Below are 10,156 nucleotides of genomic sequence, written 5' to 3' on the forward strand. Positions count from 1 at the left end.
GCAAGAAGCACAAACAGATATAATATTGGAATAAAACATAATTTCAAACCTTGTTTGCATTTGTTTATGATCACGTGTCTCTCTATTATTCGTGGAAATACTTGGGAACAGATTTCCCAAATTAAAAACACTTGAAGCTGATTTCCTGGCATTTTTTACAGTTTCTTTTTCCAACAATGAAAATTTGAATTAAAAAAATATAGATAATTTTGCTCAGAAAACTTGGGGGGCCAAATAAAACCACATGCAGGCCAAATTCGGCTGGCGTGCCGCCAGTTGGGGAACCCTGCCATAGGAGAACCCTTTAAAGAACCTTGTTTGGTTCCAAGTAGAACTGTTTTTGGTTCCAAGTAGACCTTTTTCCACAGAGGGTTCTACATGGAACACAAAAGGGTTCTATCTGGAACCAAAACTAATTTTACCTGGAATCAAAAAGGGTTCTCCTATGGGTACAGCCAAAAAAACGTTTTTTCTAAGAGTGTAGGCTGATAGACAGAGAGTTTCAGGTCAGCCATCGAGCCATCAATTTATCCAGCCACCACCATAGACTGGAAAGATATAATGATCTTATGATGCCCAATGATTACAACAACCAGCCAAGAAAACCTCTGAATGAACAAGAGAAAGACAAAAAAGAAAGACAAATGGAGTGATCTGTGAGTCAGTGATCTGTGAGTAAATCTGGCCTGTGAGTCACATCTGAGAAAATGTAGCCAAGAAAGTAAATGAAAGTATATCGAATGGAATAAGAGGGAAATGAGAGAGAGTGTTTAGTCTGTTCTTCCATCTCTATTTTTATTGTGACCTAGTTATCCAACACAATAACAAAATAGCTAGAGGGCTAACTCCTGGTTACACATAGAGCAGGGATGGGCAACTTTGATAGGGTTGGGGGCCACAAAAAAATCTGAACTCCTCAAGAGAGGCCACAGTGGCTGCCGGGGCTGATAACCCACATATATACCCACACATGCAGTCAGAGTTGGCCCTAACCTTCTGAGGGCCAACACAAAAATGTGCATTTCCATACATTTTGCAATAGAGTGCAGATAAATGTTGCCTGCTTTTAAGCTAATTTCCTGCAATTCTACACGTTGCACAGACTTATGCCATGTTAATATGATATCTGAGTGAGAGTGACTAACAAAATCAATGGGCCCCCGGTCCGTAATTCTACCATGATTACTACAAGTTTAGATAGCTGGCTAGACTAACTTACCAATGTCATTTTTTTTTTGCTGAAATGTGCTAATTGAGACAGTGACTGATATAAGAAGAAAAAAACTGCACCCTGTCTATTCTACAACTCTAACTCTCAACAGCAAGTTGAGACCCCAACGGAGACCATAAAAAGTATTATTATCATATTGTGTGTGTGTGGGTGCTGTGTGGGTGCTGTGTGGGTGCTGTGTGTGCGTGTGTAATTGACCTTCCTGGGTCTGATAGCTTCTTCTCCCCTAGCACGTCAGACAGACTGTCAGTTCCCATCTTTGTGCCAACCAGGATAATTATATAATCCTCCACACCCTAAGAATGTGATTGTGTGTGTGTGTGTGTGTGTGTGTGTGTGTGTGTGTGTGTGTGTGTGTGTGTGTGTGTGTGTGTTGAAGTCACCTTCTGTGGGCTAATTGTAAAATCCTGAACACAGAGGACGACCTCAGCATGCTCACTATGGTTACCAATATTTTTCAAGGTCAAAAGCATAAACGGGCTCGCACGCCCCCACAACACACACACACACACACACACACAGTCAACACCCCTTTCTTCCAAACCTTTCCTCTTTTAATCCCCCACCTCCCCTTCCTCCTTTCTCCTTTCTCCCTCTTACTTCACTCCCTCTATCCCTCCATTATCTAGGCAACCTTCAGATACACTCCTCCCTTCAAATTCCCAGCCCTTCATGGTTCTGACCGTTTTCCTCCATTGAGGTTTTTACAGCTTCCAGTGACAGAGGAGACCACCACAATGGACAAGAGGATTTCACTCTGCTAACACTCTCTTTCTTTTAATTTCTCTCTCTCTCTTCATCTCTTATCGCATCTCCTTCTCCATTTCTCATTCTCTCCTCTTCCAAAGCCTAACTCCCTGTGATGGTTTATGTGTGAGGTCCCTGCAGGTTGGCTAAAACCACTCTCTCTCTCCTCCCTCCCCTCTCTTTTTTTCCCCTCCCTCTCTCCCCATGGTTAGCAAAAACCATCACACCTTTCTCTCTACACTCCTCTCCCCTCTCTTTCACTATCCCTCCTCTCCCCAGGTTTGGGTAAATTGTCATCTCCCTGCTGTGCCCTGAAACCAGAGAGACATCATTATTCTCTGCCTGTCAATGAAGAGGCTAAGCATTTCACATCCTTTTGCGTTGTCCTGCCCCATTTCAATTCCTCATCCCACCTTCTACTCTGTTCATTTTCGATTTTCCTCTTCTCTTTTTAGTCTTTTCCTCATTCCTTTTATCTATTTATGTTATCACCTGTATACTGTGCATCCATTTTCCACCTAATTCTCACTACATCGTTATCTAATATCTCTCTTTCCACCTTTTCACTCCATCATTTTCTATCTTCCTCCCTCAGTCTCTGTCTCTCTGAACCATTCCTCTAGCAGTGGGAAGCTTAGCAACAGCAGCAGGCAGCCATCATGCTAACTCCACTAAAGGGATTATAGGGGTGTGTGTGTTTATGTGTGTATTTTGCACATGTATCTGAGAGAGAGAGAGAGAGAGAGAGAGAGAGAGAGAGAGAGAGAAGGAGAGGGGTAAATGCATTAGGCTTCAGAAAGGGGTTCTCACACCATGCCCAAAAGGACAGTCAAAAATAGGGAGAAACTGGCAGGACTCCACTGTGTAAGTGTGTGTGAGAGTGTGTGATGGTTCAGGGTGGCCATATGGAGGGCTGGATTTCAGAGGAGAGCAAAGTTGGCCTGGACTCCCTTCTAATGGATATCTCTATCTCAAAGGGAAATGTCTGGCAAAACAATGGCTTCATATGAGAACACAAAAACAGGTAGTAGAGTGTTGAGGAGGATCTGGGCATGCAAGGGCATTCATTAACGTGTTTGTCAGTCTATTAGGGGCATTACAATGCAGATTTACAATTCGATATAACTCACCTGTCTGATATGTGAATGTTACATTTCTCTAGCCAGACTACCCCACCCCCCGCGAGCCTTGGCATCACACAGGGAAAGACTCCGACACAACAGGAGATAGAGGGAGAAGATGATGACTGACCAGATAGAGTGAGGGAGAGGGAGAGAGAGTGTGTGTGTAAGTGAGTGAGAGTAAGTGAGTGAGTGAGGGGGTGAGTGTGTGAGAGAGTGAGTGAGTGAGTGAGTGAGTGAGTGAGTGAGTGAGTGAGTGAGTGAGTGAGTGAGTGAGTGAGTGAGTGAGTGTGAGTGGTGAGTGAGTGAGTGAGTGAGTGAGTGAGTGAGTGAGTGAGTGAGTGAGTGAGAATGTAAGTGAGTGAGTGAGAGAGAGAGAGAGAGAGAGAGGAAAGGAATAGAGATGGAGACGGAGAAAGCTGTAGAGTAAAAATGGTGTGTGATATACAGTGCATTCGGAAAGTATTCAGACCCCTTGACTTTTTCTACATTTTGTCACGTAACAAGCCTTATTCTAAAATGGATTAATTACAAAAAGATCCTCATCAATCGACACACAATACCCCATAATGAAAAATCCAAAACAGGTTTTTAGAAGAAAAGAAATGCAAATACTGAAATATAACATTTACATAAGTATACAGACCCTTTACTCAGTACTTTGTTGAAGCAGGTTTGGAAGCGATTACAGCCTCGAGTCTTCTTGGATATGACACTACACGTTTAGCGCACCTGTATTTGGGGAGTTTCTCCCATTCTTTTCTGCAGATCCGCTCAAGCTCTATCAGGTTCGATGGGGAGTGCCGCTTCACAGCTATTTTTAGGTCTCTCCAGAGATGTTCGATCGGGTTCAAGTCCTGGCTCTGGCTGGGCCACTCAAGGACATTCAGAGACTTGCCCCGAAGCCTCTCCAATGTTGTCTTGGCTGTGTGTTTAGGCTCATTGTTTTGTTGGAAAGGGAACCTTAACCACAGTCTGAGGTCCTGAGTGCTCTGGAGCAGGTTTTCATCAAGGATCTCTCTGTACTTTACTACATTCATCTTTGCCTTGATCCTGACTAGTCTCCCAGTCCCTGCCGCTAAAAAACAGCATAATGCTGCCATCACCATGGTTCACCGTAGGGATGGTGCCAGGTTTCCTCCAGACCTGACGCTTTGCATTCAGGACAAAGAGTTCAGTCTTGGTTTCATCAGACCAGAGAATGTTATTTCTCATGGTCTGAGAGTCCTTTAGGTGCCTTTTGGCAAACTCCAAGCGGGCTGTCATGTGCCTTTTGCTGAGGAGTGGCTTCCATCTGTCCTTCGACATCATGGCTTGGACTTTGCTCTGACATGCACTGTTAACTGTGGGATCTTATATAGACAGGTATGTGCCTTTCCAAATCATGTCCAATCATTAGAATTTACCACAGGTGGACTCCAATCAAGTTGTAGAAACATCTCAAGGATGATCAATGGAAACAAGAAGCACCTGGGCTCAGTTTCGAGTCTCAAATAAAATCAAATCAGATTTTATTGGTAACATACACATGGTTAGCAGATGTTAATGCAAGTGTAGCGAAATGCTTGTACTTCTAGTTCCAACAGTGCAGTAATATCTAACAAGTAATCTAACAATTCCACAACAACTATCTAATACACACAAATCTAAGTAAAGGGATGGAATAAGAATATGTACATATAAATATATGGATGAGCGATGAACGAGCGACATAGGCAAGATGCAATAGATGGTATAGAATACAGTATATACATATGAGATGAGTAATGCATGATTTGTAAACATTATTAAAGTGGCATTTTTAAAGCGACTTGTGGATTCCGATTGGTCAGACCAGTGTTGAAAAGTTCTAGTCACGGGAACATCCTGTTTGAGTTTTGCCTATAGGACGGTAGGAGCAAAATGGAGTCGTGGTCGGATTTGCCAAAGGAATGGCGGGGGAGGGCCTTGTATGCATTGTGGAAGTTAGAGTAGCAGAGTATGATTGTGTATGATTGTAGCATGAGTGCTACAATCAATATGCTGATAGAATTTAGGTAGCCTTCTTCTCAAATTTGCTTTGTTAAAATCCACAGCTACAATAAATGCAGCCTTAGGATATATGGTTTCCAGTTTGCATGGAGTCCAGTGAAGTTCCTTGAGGGCCGTCGTTGTATTGACTTGAGGAGGGATTTACACGGCTGTGTTAATAACTGATGAGAATTCTGGTCGGCATTTGATTGTAGGTCAGGTGAACAAAAGGACTTGAGTTCCTGTATGTTGTTACGATTACACCATGAGTCGTTAATCATTAAGCATATACCCCTGCCCTTCTTCTTCCCAGAGAGATGTTTATTTCTGTCGGTGCCACGCATAAAGAATCCCGGTAGCTGTACCGACTCCAACAACATATCCCAAGAGAGCCATGTTACCGTGAAACAGAGAATGTTATAATCCTGGAAGTCTCTCTGGAAAGCAAACCTTGCCCTAATTTAGTCTACCGTGTTATCTAGAGACTGGACATTGGCGAGTAATATACTCGGAAGTGGTGGGTGGTGTGCACACCTTCGAAGTCTGACCAGGAGGCCGCTCCATCTACCTCTTCTGCGGCGACGTTGTTTTGGGTCGGCCTCTGGAATCAGATCCAATGTCCTGGGTGGTGGTGCGAACAAAGGATCCGCTTCAGGAAAATCGTATTCCTGGTAATAATGTTGGTAAGATGACGTCGCTCTGATATCCAATAGTTCTTCCCGGCTGTATGTAATAACATTTAAGATTTTCAATCTAAGAAATAATACATAAAAACTAAATACTGCATAGTTTCTTGAGGATTAGAAGCGAGGCGACCATCTCCGTCAGCACCATCTTTAATAGAAAAGGGTATGAATACTTATGTAAATAAGGTATTTCTAAAACTTGTTTTCACTTTGTCATCATGAGATATTGTGTGTAGATTGATGAGGAAAAAATAATAATTTAATCAATTTCACAATAAGGCTGTAACGTAACAAAATGTGGAAAAAGTCAAGGGGTCTGAATACTTTCCGAATGCATTGTAACAGTGACTCATTTCAGGACACTAGCCATACTTCGCTTGTCACTCCTTCACAGGAGAGGCATTTGAAGAAGAACTGCAAAAGTGTTGCTAAGGCTCTCCACTTTCTTGAGGACCGAGTTTTGAAATCAGTGGAGTGCCCGGTGGAAGCAGAGTATGATAGCTAAGGAGCTGGAGAAAATTCAGGCGTGATTGCAAATGCGGAGGGAGTTGAAAGGAAAACACAGAAGGCTATTGTATAAAATGCCTGTCTCCAGTTTACATCTTCAAACTAAGGGCAACCATGACATCCGTGACAGAGAGGGAGAAACGTTCATCTATGTATACAGGTAATAGTCTAGCTAGCTACATTTTCAGATATTATAAGTTTCTAATTTGATCAGAAAGTCATTTTCATTGCAGGTTAAAGTGTACTGTTAGCTAGCTAACATTAGCTGGCTGGTTCGCTAGCTAACATTATGATCTGTGTAGAAATATTATTCGTATCTCAGAGCCATTTGCATTTCTAGTGAAAGCCTAATGTTAGCTAGCTAGCTAACATTGAACCTAGTTGGTTAGCTACCTGTAGATTCATGAAGGTTAGTAACATTATGATTTGGGATTATGGTTGATTTTTTAGCTAGCTAGCTAGCTAGCTACATGTCTAAACAAAAGACTCCACTATGCAAGTAACCATTTCACTGTACCGTTTACACCGTCTGTATCCTGTGCATGTGGCAAAGAATCTTTGATATAATGTGATATAGTGTGTGTTTACCAGAGACGGTAATGTGAAAAACAACATGACCTGCACCAAAGTCAAATTAGGATAGAACTTTAGTCCAAATTCTAAAATCCTCCGGTAGAATGCCCTGATTTTAGTTTTTCACACTCAAAACCGTAAGCTATTTTCTGTAATTAGCTCGCCATTAACTTGTAAATAATGATCTTGTTGTGAGTTTATTTTCCTGTAATAATGAAGACAAAATTATCTAAGGTTAAGACGTTGTCAGCTATATGATATGGTCATTATTTGAACTGGCTTAATGTGGCTTAACATTAGCTAGCTTGCTAACAAGCTAGAAACTAACCAAAACATTGTTTAGAAAGTTGCTTTTACTTGTCTGATTTGCCAGATTGACATATACTAAATGTATTGGTGTTAAAATACACCAGTTATACTTTTTGGGACCACCAGGCTGCTGATGTCATGCAGCCTGTTGTTTTTGTGTTTATACTTTTTCATTACAACAACGACAAGTTCATGATGTCACTGCGACAACTGTATAATAAGAATTTGTTTACAATGACGGCCTACCCTATACAGGTTAAATAAATACTAAATAAATAGCTACAGACATGTCGATAGACGTAGTATAAAACCGCCTTTAGTTTTTAAATATTTTCCTTGTTGTCACGTCCTGACCAGTAAAGGAGGTTGTTTGTTATTGTAGTTTGGTCAGGGCGTGACAGGGGGTGTTTGTTTAGAGTGTTTCAGGGTTTGTTGGGCTATGTTCTTGTTAGTCTATTTCTATGTTAGTTCTAGTATGTCTATTTCTATGTGGTGTTTATTGGGTTGACCTTCAATTGGAAGCAGCTGCTCCTCGTTGCTTCTAATTGAAGGTCCTATTTAAGAGGGGTGTTTTTTCTATGGGATTTGTGGGTAGTTGTTTCCTGTTTTGTGTTCGTGCACCTGACGGGACTGTTTAGTGTCGTTTGTTGTTTTTGTATACGTGTTTCTTTTGTTTTCCTTCTTTAATAAAATAAGAAGATGAGTTTACATGTTCCCGCTGCGTTTTGGTCCAATCCCTACGACACCCGTGACACTTGTACACTACCGTACTCACTGTTCAGCACATGGCCTCACGTGAATCCTTAAAGAGATGAGTGGGGCTAAGGCTTAAGCGGGTGTGAACGATACTGAATGGGTGTAGACAAAGAAGAGCTCTTCACAACGTGTGCCAAAACATTCAAGGGACATTTTCTCAAAAGTGGGGTTAAAAGTTTATCAACTTTCAAAGAGGAGTTACTTTCCCATTATCCCTCAACTACAGTGTGTGATATACCCTTTTATAGTTCTGAGTCTCTACTTTTATCCAACATAAAAAAAACACAATTTCAAATTTTGCTACATAAGGACGAATATCACCATCACTTATGCCAGGTTACGACAGCTGACTTAACACGGTCAGGATAAAGTTTGTTAGCAGCCACCAAGTCAGCCATAGTTAGTGTTGCTTCTGCCCCAAAACACAGTAAGCCGATAGTCGTTTTACCACTAAATACAAAAACACATGTAATCACCGTGGTGATTACTACATTATTATCATGTTATTACCAGGGCTGGACAGAATCTGCAGGAAAGGAATATCATTACAGGTGGCTTTGTAATTATATAAATACAAAAAGCTTGCAATTCAAGCCTCACTACTAATATTCATTATAATGTGCTGACCCAATGGAGCAAACAGCATTACAGCTTGACCACATTTCCATTACAGGGCTAATGCAGTGCAATAGACAGAGAATGCAAATACAGAGACAGAGACAATGGCAATGCTATAGCAACCCAAAGTTTACCCTACAAACACTATTTTATAGTGTACCCATGGGTATACTTCATTTTCAAAAAGTGCTACATGAAATTTATGTGTTTACATAATCAAGACAGCCTATGAAATCTGTTATGAAATGCTGCTGCCGGAATAACAGAATTTATGACGGAGGGTTGAGCTACAAACCCAACTATACCAATTCCACATACAGTAGGCTACCAATCACTTATCTGTCTGGATACAATACAGTAGCTGTATTGTTCAAGGTAAGCTCCAGGTAAACAGTTGCTCACATTCATCCACAGGTAAACAAGCACACTCCTTTCTCCCTCTCTGATCTGATCTCGCTCTCTTAACCCTGGAGATATGTGAGTGAGGAGACAGGGTCAGGGTTGGAAGAGGTCCTCATGACATACCGACAGGAATATATTCTCAGTGTGCGTATACATCTGTGTGCATGAGTGCGTATGTGCAAGTATGTGATTGCATCTGTGTGTGTGTGTGTGTGTCTTTGTGTATTATGAGTGTGTATGCGTCCATGTGTGTGTGTGTGTGTTTGGCTTAGTAGAAGTTAACTCACCCAGGACTGAAGCGTGGACTTTGTTCCCTCCTCATCATTGTGTGTGTGTGTGTCCGTGTGTGTGTGTTCCCCGGCACTGTGTCCCTATCTTCTCTCTGTCCATAAGTTTGATCAGCTCTTCATGTGCCAGTCTTTCTCTCCTCCGATCCTCAGGTCTTCAGATCCCTCTTTCTCTCTCTCTTCGTCAGCCTCCCTCTCTCCCTCAGCCCCTGGCATCAGCAGCTGTGCCAAACACGCCACTCATCCCTCTTTTCTTTGCTCTCTCCTTCTGTCTCTCTTCCCGGTTTGTGTATTTTACAAACAAACAGACAAACACCTTTTTCCCAGCTCCTTGTTATTCAAAAATAAGTCCCAGAGAACCTGGTGGAGTGGGGTCTGTGAGATCTCCTCCCCAGAGAAGGTGCTCCTCAGTGTGGGTGTGTGCTCACCGTCTCCCCTGGCATGGGTCTGGTTCTCTGTGTGTGTGTTTGTGTGTGTAGGAGAGAGGGAGCATGTTGGCTCTGTTGCTGTAGCTGTTGCTTCTGCCTCTTTCACAGTGTGTGTCTCTATCAGTGTGAGCGTCTCTCTCTCTTTCTCTCTCTCTCTCCTCTCTGTCTCTCTCTCTCTCTCCTCTCTGTCTCTCTCTCTCCCTCTCTGTCTGCTGCTCAGGCTGTTTGGATTCACAATTGGCTCTGCCACCAGGCTCAGGGCTTAGGGATCCTCTAGCAAGAGCTGGATGTGAACAAAACCGTAGAGGGAGAGAGGGAGAGAGAGAGAGAGAATAGAGGATTTCAACTGGTTTGTATTTGGCACATTGTAAAACACACATGTCATAAATGTCAACCAATCAAATGTTTGAGAGAGGGAGCGGGAGAGAGAGACAGAAAGACAGAGGATAAAAGAGAGAGAAGAGAGATAGAGAAAAAATGG

At 42.2% G+C, this 10,156-nt stretch overlaps 1 protein-coding gene across 1 annotated transcript in view; it reads right to left on the reverse strand.

Moving 5' to 3' along the window:
• Positions 1-9,890, reverse strand: part of LOC106599990 (leucine-rich repeat and immunoglobulin-like domain-containing nogo receptor-interacting protein 3) — a 59,945-nt gene extending 50,055 nt beyond the window's left edge. The window contains exon 1 of the mRNA XM_014191322.2: positions 9,248-9,890. The gene's annotated coding sequence lies outside the window, so the exon portion shown is untranslated. The remainder of the gene's footprint in view (positions 1-9,247) is intronic.
• Between the last annotated feature and the right edge of the window lie 266 nt (positions 9,891-10,156).

The sequence above is a fragment of the Salmo salar genome, chromosome ssa03 (genome assembly GCF_905237065.1).
Source record: "Salmo salar chromosome ssa03, Ssal_v3.1, whole genome shotgun sequence".
Lineage (NCBI taxonomy): Eukaryota > Metazoa > Chordata > Actinopteri > Salmoniformes > Salmonidae > Salmo > Salmo salar.